This window comes from Carassius carassius, chromosome 10 (genome assembly GCF_963082965.1).
Source record: "Carassius carassius chromosome 10, fCarCar2.1, whole genome shotgun sequence".
Classification (NCBI taxonomy): domain Eukaryota; kingdom Metazoa; phylum Chordata; class Actinopteri; order Cypriniformes; family Cyprinidae; genus Carassius; species Carassius carassius.
The window spans coordinates 14,023,861-14,034,625 of record NC_081764.1 but is presented as its reverse complement, the minus strand read 5'-3'; positions in this window follow the sequence as shown (position 1 = coordinate 14,034,625).

Genomic DNA, 10,765 nt, shown 5'->3' with positions numbered 1-10,765 from the left:
GATGAGTAACCCCAAAAGAGCTTCTAAAAAGATCCATCAGACTTTTCTCACCAGCTTAAATAAAGAGATACACAGTGTAAGGGGGAGAGAGGGATTTGTATGGAAGAGGAAAAGTCGAAAGTTTTGTTTGTTGATTGCAATTTATACAACAATTCTGAAAACAAACCAAAAAGCATTGAAACAAAATGACAATCAATCAATGTTGTGATGGGTTCATTTGAGGTCTATAATGCTGGAGTGCTGTACATATCAGTCCAGTATTTTGACTCCTTTTATTAGAATCCTGCTTTCCCAGAATTACTTTAAATGTAGTTGGTGTGGGTAGGTATGTTAGAATAGGACTAATATGACATCATCTACAAGGTTTTGAGTAAAAGAAATCAAAAAGCAAACTTTTTGTAATCGCTTGATTGAGCAAGCGCTAAATGATTAAATAGATGTAAATGCAAGTAAACATAACAAAATCGAAATAAAAAAAAACGACGGCCCCACCATTACAATCGATCGATCAATCAATAAAATTGTTGTCTAAAACTGTAGCCTACTGTTGGTTATTTCTTGTATATTAACAACCAGTCCTGATCTCCCATGTATGTATAAGAATAAAAAATAAAAAAAACAAGGGAAAAGGTGGGCATGTTTTGGTGACATATCAGGACACAACTCTGTATAATGACATGGGTATGACACAGGTATTACAGGGAGAGGGTGACTTATGAGGACATAACCCATGTCCCCATTTTTCAAAATGCTTATAAATTATACAGAATGAGTTTTCTTAAGAAAGTAAAAATGCACAAAGTTTCCTGTGAGGGTTAGGGTTAGGTGTAGGGTTGGTGAAGGGCCATACAGTAGAATATACAGTTTGTACAGTATAAAAACCATTACGCCTATGGGATGTCCCCGCTTTTCACAAAAACAAACGTCTGTGTGTGTGTGTGTGTGTGTGTGTGTGTGTGTGTGTGTGTTAGAGAGAGAGTGAGAGAGAGAGAGAGTCTGTAAAAAAGTGTATGTTGGAAAATCAGGAAGAAAAATATAAAGAAGAATAAAAAAGAGAGAGAGAAAAGAGGGAAGGGTTTAAAAGAGGAAATGAACAATTTTCTTTTTAAAAAGACCCTCTTCAAGGACATTGTAAGTAGTAATTTCCTGTAGGTCAGTATTTTTGTGCTCATACACGTCCCTCTATCTTTATGTTTTCTATTTATAATGACACTGATTAACATACAGTAAATTTAATGACATTTAATCATGAATATAATTTCATTGTAAAATTGGTTTTGGTAAACGACAAAATAAGTGTATGTGACTATATATACTGATGCAAAAACAAAATGAACAAACAATCTTACAGTTAATAAACTATACAGTAAGAAAATGAAAGGGTTTTACTAATAAAAAATATTTTTCTATTTTTTCTTTTTCTATCTTTTTCCATTCCCTAGGTGGCAGTTAGTTCATTTCTCATGTGTTGACATGCAATAGCCAGAGGCTTTAGAGAGCTCTAAAATGCCACTAGTGGGTTCCCACTTACCACTATGAAAGATTAATCGCCCAAGCAAGTCACTTTTGTACTGTATGTATGTGTTTTTTCCTCTTTTTTTTTGCTATAAAATGTTTCCTTTGAGATTTGTTTCTCTAGGAGGATATGGGTCATGAGTTAAGTTCAAATCTGCATTCCACTTGAGTATTGTAATAAGAGCTGTTAAATCATCTGTAATTTAGGTAAACTATTTTTAATGTCCTGACCGGCATCAACATGAGATCTCAGTCACAGCTAGTGAGTTAAATGGCAGTAGCTGTCATATATATATATATATATATATATATATATATACATATATCAACTCAACTGTCCTACACTTCTGACAGGCTGTAAATGTCTAGGATGACCACTTTGGGCCATTAGACTCCTATCACATGTGCTGGGGTGGCGAGGTCCTGGAAGAATGTTCTGGAGATTTTTTTTAACCCATTCTCATTTATGCTGGTTACAAAAGGGTGAATTTTCAAGGACAATGGGCAGAGGATCTGAAGGATAGCTTAAGGATCTTTATATATGAATGAAACAGCCCTGTCTGCACATTAAAATACACACTTTCCCGACTTGTTTAAATGCTCCTTATACTGACATGTATTATGTACTGACATTGTGCTCTCATTTTCCCTCTCATTTGCTCATACATAAATGCACATCCACATTCCACGACCTAAACCCATCCCCCCAAATGGCACTGAGGTCCCAATTGACTGGCACTTCCTTCATCAGAAAAGACGGGTGCAGCCTATTGAAATACTTACTATCAATTATTTAACCTTACTCTCTCCCTCTCTTCAATAACCAGGTTGGCTTTGAGTTTGATGGCCATTGCGTCCATGCCGAGGGCGACCTCACTTAACGTCATCCCCCCTTGCCTTTGCTCTTCCACATTTTCATTCATCCATCACTCTCTCTCTCAAAAAAAAAGGTCAGAACATCTTACTTTACTTCATGTCCTCATCTACACTAATAACAGTCATGAATTTTCCACAGAGATTGCAGTGGACCTTGTGTACCTCGTTGTGATGTTGTACACTTGCACAAAATGGAAACTTAAGTAACAATAAAAATTTGCATAACTTTGAAAAATTTAAACTAAAATACATTTTTGTGACTTTACTATTTACTATATAAACCGTTTGAAATAAATAGTATAACAAATAAATTCAATTAAATAATAATAATAGAATATTATATTATTATATTATATTTTATAATTAAAAAAAATTTAGTTTCTGATATATTTTAAATACTTGAAACCACCTGTATCTGTAACTATCTGCACTTAACATGAAAAAGCCACACGTCACACACACACACAATGTTTTTGTGTAAAAAAAATTAACTTAACTGAAAATATATATACTGTATGTATATATGTATATACACACACAATTTTTTTCAGCTTATTTTGATTTCTCCTTTACATTTACTTGAAGTATATAAACTTCAAGCTATATAAACAAATAAATTACAAAAACAGAACAAAATTACTAAAACTTTAACAAAAATTTAAATGAAAATTTAACACAAAATATAAAATAATTCTAATTATACTAAAAACTATAATAGCATTTCAGTGATACTAAAATAACACTGGTTAGCAACAACATGTGGATAAATGCAACACATTTTTAAATGATACCATTTGGTGCATTAACTTTATTTATTGCACAGCTCTGTGGAATACTTGATTCTGATTGGTTAGTCATTCTGAGGAATGTTATCCCTCAATAACAACCAGTAAAACCTGTTATGTGTAAGCCAGGTTAAAGAGATGGGTCTTTAATCTAGATTTAAACTGCAAGAGTGTGTCTGCCTCCCGAACAATGTTAGGTAGGTTATTCCAGAGTTAATAGGAAAAGTGCCAAAAATAAATAAATAAACTGAAACAAATACAATTAAATCCAAAAAACATGCTGAATAAACAAGGGTAAATAAAATGGAAATAAAATTTATATATTCAAAATTATAATAAACTGTTTGCAAAAGTGCTGCAACTTTTAGTTAATATGCCACTACAGTTGAGACATCTTGCACTATTCATACACACAAATGCAAAGGCATCAACACACACACACACAGATATTTATGCAGTATTACAGGTTGATTCATCTGAACGCATTATGGACTTTAAAATACTTTTTTTTTCTGAGGTTTTAAGCACACCAGAATAAATCTTTTTAGATGTCCTGAAATTCAAATTTCACATGATTTCTCCGTCGGTGCTCTTGGGCTTGAAAACCTTCAGGAGGAAATATGTACATCACAGGATTAAGCTTTGAGGTCTTCCCCTCCATCATGCTTCTAAACACACAATCATGCCTGTAGAAGCAGAAGATTATATCCAAATAACAAGAGCATGCTGTCTTGGCTTGCTAAAAGGATTTCAAGCGTGTCTGGGATAGTGGTAAAGCTGTGTGGAGTCAGTGACAAGAGTTTCTTTTGGAAACTCCTTCTAATAAATGCCTTTGTTTTGCCTTTTTTTATTTTATTTTTACATTTGATTTGTATTGTTTCTCAGTTCTCACATCACGTCCCATATTGCCTCTCGAATTTACTGTTCAAAGAATGAGGTGCTAGACTTATAATGTTCACACACACACGGATTTGAGCTAGACTATAGTGGACACAGGACAGGATCAGCTGGTGACATTATTAACCAGTAGGGGCTATCAACGCTGCTGCTCCCCAGGATTTCTATAAGCCAGAGCATCAGAGCATGTGTGTCAGGAGGGGCTGTTTGGGAGACGTTCTAATGGGTCTTTTAACTGTATAGGAGGAATGGTTATTTGCACAAAAACTTGATTTGAGTCAATATTACCAGATTTTCTTTATGTGATACGAAGGTCACTTTTAAACATGCCTTATCATGCCTACATTATTCATTCTTGCTGCTTTTTTTGTTGTTGTTGTTTATTTTAAACACACACTTTTTAATTGTAAACTACAAAAAACCATAAAATGTTTGAAACTATATGACTGTTTTTTAAAAAAAGAGTGAAATAAACAGTTTACTTCAATATTTATTTCCCTTTTTTTCTCAGATCTGCCAAAAACACCACTACAAGGAAAATGTTTTGATAAATATACTACCATTCAAAAGTTCTTCAAGAGAGAGTGTGTGAGGTTATACCAGATAGTGATTTCGGACAATGTTCTCTTCCCCTCTCCTTCAGTTTGAGTGTGTGAGTGGCATAAGGGTTAGAGGGGGCTAATGTAGAGGGACAGCGATGGCATTCCGAGTCTGCCTGGTGTCACTGAGAATTAGCCCACAGTCACACAAACACTCCGACATTAGCTCTCTCACACACACAGAGCCAATACACACACAAGAACAGGAGGAAATGAGCCTGTCACTCTGCACAGGTCAAAGGTCAAGAGGTATTCTTTATCCTTTCCCCTGCAGTTGGATTTCTTGCTCTGTTTATCACACTATGCTTCAATGCACCATCATTAAACATGTTTAAACTCCATGAGGTAACATTATGAGTACACTTCAATTCTCAAGGATTTCCATTGTGATTGTTTATATGCATGTTCTTTGTGCATGCCTGTTCTTTTCATAATCACCTGCACCCATTTAATCCATCATAAACAGCTGACCTAAGTTGTTGTTGAATCCAGTCAGCTAGGTGTCATAGTGCCTATTGGGCGACTTTAAGTGAACGAAGAGTTTGATGAAGAGGATGTGGAGTCAGATCTCCAAGTTAGTTTATCTCAGGCCTCATTGGACATCTCAGCGTTTTGTTTCTCTTGTCAGCAGGTCCGAGTTGATTAGTTGAGTTTGTAGAGCTGTTGTTTTTAATTTTGCCTTCGTTAGGCCTTGTGTTAATTACCAATCTCATGGTCCACAGCCATGCACTTGGTCTCTGCTCTCTAATGAGATGGAAATGAGACAAACAGCTGGGATTTATGGCTCGCTGGATGCTCACGCCATGAGAAAACTTGTACATGCCGGACAGAAAAACAAACAATCACACACATGAACACCACATTGTGTTTAATTATGCACAAATAGACGTTAACATGATATGACTGTCCATATGCAAAAATAAAAAAATGCACAGTCCAAAATATTTGTAAGACAGAAACCCTAAGCAGATTAATACACAGCTGCGCAAAAAGACACACAAGAGTGCTTACAGAGCAAAACCCACCCTTATTAATCTTAAACTATGAATATTTAAAAACAAAAAGGAGTATATATATATATATATATATATATATATATATATTCATGATTTATATCTATAACTTTTTACCCCATTTTTTCCCTCAGTTTCCAAAAAAAAAAAAAACACAAAACTGTGATACATACAATGCTGTTGAAATTATATTTTTTTATTTATTGAAAATAATAACAATAATAAAGATAATAATAATAATGTTTATGTTTCTGGCTGATCTAAAATTGTGTTTTGGGTAGCTAAAGCTAAAATTAATACAATTAAATATTTTCACACTCTTTGCATAATTTGCTAAATAACAGCCTTAATGGAAATGAAACACAATAAAGATTTAAAGATTTAAAATATTAAAAAATCATATTATATTATATTATATTATATTATATTATAAGCAATAATTTTCTTCATATAAACAAAATATATAAATAAACATAATATAAATTTTATTATGAAGTCTTTCGCCCTTAATGTGATAAAAAAGGAAATTAATAAAATAATAAAAATAATTTAGTTTTATCTGTTTCTTTTGATATCAGGCATATTGAATGTTTAGAGTGGATAAATTCAACTGATGAAAAGTAACAGTCATTTACTTTTATATTTACATTTATAACTTTAAAAAATGCTGTTCTTTTGAACTTTATATCAAAGCATCTTTGGAAAAACATTTATTACAGTTTCCACAAAATGCAAAATATTCACGCAATGAAGGTACTCTTGTACACAGGACAAGAAAAACAAACAATCGCATATACAAATCACACATTGTTATAAACATGATATGACTTTCCGTATGCAAATAAAAAAAAAAGAACAATCCAGAACATTTGTATGAAAGAAACCTAAGCAGATTAATACACAGGTGCACGAAGACACACAAAAGTGCTTACAGACCAAAACCCACTCAATGGCCTGGCATCGAACAGGACTTCTCCTCTCATTTCAGCCTCCTCCCTCACTCATTCTTTCCATCAGCCTCAGGGGAACTCCACAATTAATGACCATGCTGATGACCGCCTCAGCGGGTGTGTGTGAAGGTTGTTGGGGTGCAGTCAAAAGGTGTGTGTGCGCGTGTATGCGAGTTTGAATCGCTGAGGGAGGCAGCTCATGGCTCAGGTGATCGGGAGGCATGTCTCGGTGGGCTGTGGGTAAAGACCCGATGCAGCTCTTTCAGGCATGTGCTTCAGCACAAAGGGAGCTGTATCGGCCTTCACCATCAGCAGCTTTAACTGCAGCTCCAGACTCACAGTCCTGCTCCGGCACCGTGGACCTCTCCTGCAGCCTGTTCAGTGGGCCAGAGCCCAGCAAACCTTAGACCCTGTATACATGTTATTATGCTTGTGTTTTTATAATTGTGATCTGATCACAAGTGGTCAACCTTTGACACACTGTTGTTTAAACCTGGTAGTAACATCTCAGATGTGTCTCATGTGGCTACTTGTGATTATATTTTGAAAGAAGGAGCTTGGATTTCCTTTGGACATGCATCACCAATAATACCAGTATGTTATTGCATGTTAAACAGAGCAAAACATTTCAATAAAGTAAATAAAACTAAATAAATAAATGTTAATCTTACATCAAATTATCTTTTGATATGTGTATTCATCTGTGTTTGTTTTGGTTTGTTGATTCAGTAGCAGATGAATTTTAAAACTGTTATCCCATTATAAATACATAACTGTAAATGTGCTGGAAAATAAATAATTAAATTTATTGGTGAAAAAAAGTGGTAAGCCTGTTTTTTGTTTTGTTTTAGTTTGTTTTGGTTGATTTTGGTTTGTTCTGCTTTGTTTTGTTGAGAGTGATTGATTGATTGATTGACTGATTTATTTTTATTATTAGTTTGTATTTAAGTACTCTTTAAAAATATACTGTACATACTTAAAATACTCTTAAACTTTTCACACTCTCACCAACTAATTTAATTCGAAAGAGTCAAAAATAACTAATTGCTGTATTCTGGAGGGAATTACAATCTGAAATAAAATCTCACACACTCGAAGAGCATTTTACATAGTTGTTTTTAACTATGAGCACTTACCGGAGTCCAGCCCGGGATCGTCACATGTGGTTGGCGCAGGCCCGCTGGATAGTTCTTCGTAGAATCTGCCAGCTGTGCCATTCTAAAGCCGGCCTCTGCCCGTTTTAGGCCGCGGCTCACTCTAGGTCTCTGGCCTTCGCTCACTCAAGGCTTCGGTGTGTGATGCAGTTTCGTTGAGAAAGCGCAAAAGAGGACATGACTAGAAATCATGTTTATATCACGTTTATAATGGATTTTAATGTTTATGTCTTGTTGATTCGACCGGACAGGGCATCACAATATATTATGTAACATTTCCGTCACACGTTTGAGGTCAATAAAAACGCACTGGGTAGCTGGCCAATCAGAGCACACCTCACTTTTCACAACGATGAGCCTTGTAAAAACTTAAGCGTTTCAGAAAGGCGGGACACAGAGGAGAAACAATAATGTACTGTATGTGGAAAATAATGTGTTTTTAAGCTTAAACCACATAAACACATTTAATTACACCAAATACACAAAATAAATGTTCTTTTTAGCAGCATCATATGACCCTTTAATGGTATTCTAGTATATGATGTAAATGGCATTTTAAACCGTTTTTTGCCTCAAGAAATACCTAAAAAAAATACTACTAATAATAATGATAATAAACATATATATATAATTAATAGATTTTTACACTGCATGATTAGCAAAATTTGATTGTGCAGAAAGCTGTGTTATTGACAAGAGTTTACTGGGTGTTTTATGCCATATGGTCAGAAGTCAAGTTGATGACCAAATTTAAAGATGTTGTCCAATGTCAAAATATTGTTAGGATGCAAACATGTCATCCAAAACAAATGTTAATCTCAATTATAAATGGAGTCACAGGCTGCACCAATACCACAGACCACCAGCCAACCAGATGTGCTTGCAGCAGCACCACAAACAGCACCTGTATCCTGTCCATGCGTAACTTCTGCTTACAATCATAAACTGCACTGCGTCTGTCTACAATCATTGACCTGTCCATCAGTCACTCTGCAGTGGTGTTGCACCTGTGAGGCAGAAATCTGCATCTTTTACTCCTAGGGGTCTGTTGATTGTATGATGAAGGGAAGAAAGACCGTCAACATATGTCAAACAAACTGCTTGTGAGAGGCCTTCTGGTTTGTCTTTGCCTTTACTGTCCTATGTTAAGACAAATCAAAGAGATCTCCTCACTTTTATCAGGTGCTATCAAAGAATTCATGGACTTCAGCACTTTACACCTTTGATTACATGAGTGTATGTGTGTGCGCTTGTTTGTTTCCCTCCTACAGTGTAATGTGTGGATGTGTATTCAGCTAAATAACCTTGCTGACACAAGGTCTGTCCAGTGAGAGTGAGATGCATTCAGAAGTGGCTACCACAGACCAAAGTTAATGAGACAGGTGTACTCCGAGAACTGATCGAGTTTAAAATATTATCACGTCCCGATCCATACCCTTCCATTCTAACCCAGTCTACACAATTGCTGCTCTTCTCACCTGTTTCTTGCCAAATGGAATATAAATAAATAAAATAAATAAATTTATGCATTTAGCAGATGCTTTTATCCAAAGCGACTTACAGTGCATTCAGGCTATCTTTTTTTACCTATCATGTGTACCCGGGGAATCGAACCCCCAACATAACCAATTGAGCTACAGGAACACTATATTAGAGAATATGTTAAAGAACCAATATGAAAATATCTGGCCACTACATTAATTCTTAAATCTTGCAAATGTAGGTTTCTTACATACATTTCTTCATAATGCTCATAACCATGTTCTGATTACGTAATGATAAATCAGTAAACAACTATTATTAGCTGATAGTGATTGTTTTCTCTGTTATCCAGAGTTAAAAGGATTGCGACCTTCTTGTCAGTGCTAATTATAGCTTATAAGCATAATGAATGCTTATGGATTGTTCAAAGTGTAACTATTAATATTAATGAATGATCATTCTTGCTGACAGGCACTTTTCTATCAAATGGTTTATGATGGGTTAAATATGTTCACATATGCTCAAGCTCAGGGGCATTATCTGACTGAGCAAATGGATTTTTGAGGACAAAGGTTGAAGTACTGCGTCAGCATATCCCTGGTGGCTTGTACTGTATGTGCCGGAATAGTTGATTTATTATTATTATTATATTTTTTTGAGTAACTTAATTTGTTCATATAGCCACATATTCCAGGAAATATAAGTTTATATTCCCATAAAAGCATTTGTTTCTGCATTAATTAATCTCAAAAATAAAAAACTAATTTTGCAAAAATTTTATGAAATCAATAGCATGTAATCATTTTCTAGAATTACATAAATAACTTGCGGAAAAATACTGAACATCTGACCACTAAAGGCTACCTCGTCTGTCCACTATCATAACCTTGTTAATGAATTGTACTCACAAGTACATTTGGGACATGTTGTTGTGCTCATTATTGGAGGCAGGAAAGAAGTTAATTGTTCAGTGGCTTTTGATGAGTTAATACTCCTGTGTCTGATAATAGAATATGAACAAAGCATTATCATCAACTACTCTGTCATACAAAAAAATTACAAAACCAAGTACTCTCAAAATATAAAAAAAGGTTCTTATCCCTACAAAATCTTTAAAAAATGTATTTAAAAATGTATTTCTTTATAAATAATAATAATAATTTATGTATTTACCTATTTATTATTGTTGTTGTTATATGTAATATTTTATAAATGTATTTCTTCTGTAACAATGTAGAAAACCACTTTTAAAATTTTTTGTTCCATTTTAAATGTATGTAAAGTCTCTATATCATGATAAATGATCAAGCATACATTTTATAATGTGGAAATACAAGATACAAGTCAAGGAAATTATTAATTATTAATCAAGCTAAAGGCATCCTCTTTTCTTCTCACATCAAGTTTACACCTTTTTCAAATGTCCCAAACATGTGTGTAAATCCACGCCACAAGGGTCACATTCGACTCCAGAGGGGTGTGAAACATTGCTAC